Raw genomic sequence first — 441 nt, 5'->3', positions numbered from 1 at the left:
GGGCAGGATCCAGCATTGGGATGCGCCAGCTCACTTCTCGTCCACAGCTTCCAGCTCCTCCCAGGGCTCATGGCTCTGCAGCTTTGCCGCTTGTCTCCGAGAAAAACCTTCTAAAACTGCCAGAGGTGATGCAGTTTTAGGACGAAACCTCTCAGTTTGAGGAGCTCTGAGATGTTTATCTTTCCTCTGCCAACACCAGGAATGGTTCCCTTCTTGCTTTGCTGCTTCGTCCTCCAGCAAGACAATAAAAATGGTGTTTCAAGCCAAATGAACAGTCCTGGATGTTTTCAGTCATTGCCTCATTAAATCGGCTGGGTCGGTGGGCAAGAGGGGCATTGAGGGGCTGGAGTGTGGCAGAGAAGGGAACAGAACTGGGGAAGGGGCTGGGGCAGCAGGAGAAGGGTCTGGGGGAGCTGGGCAGGCTCAGCTGGGAGCAAAGGA

The sequence above is a fragment of the Geospiza fortis genome, unplaced genomic scaffold (assembly GCF_000277835.1).
Source record: "Geospiza fortis unplaced genomic scaffold, GeoFor_1.0 scaffold375, whole genome shotgun sequence".
Lineage (NCBI taxonomy): Eukaryota > Metazoa > Chordata > Aves > Passeriformes > Thraupidae > Geospiza > Geospiza fortis.
Note: the sequence above shows the minus strand (reverse complement) of the source record.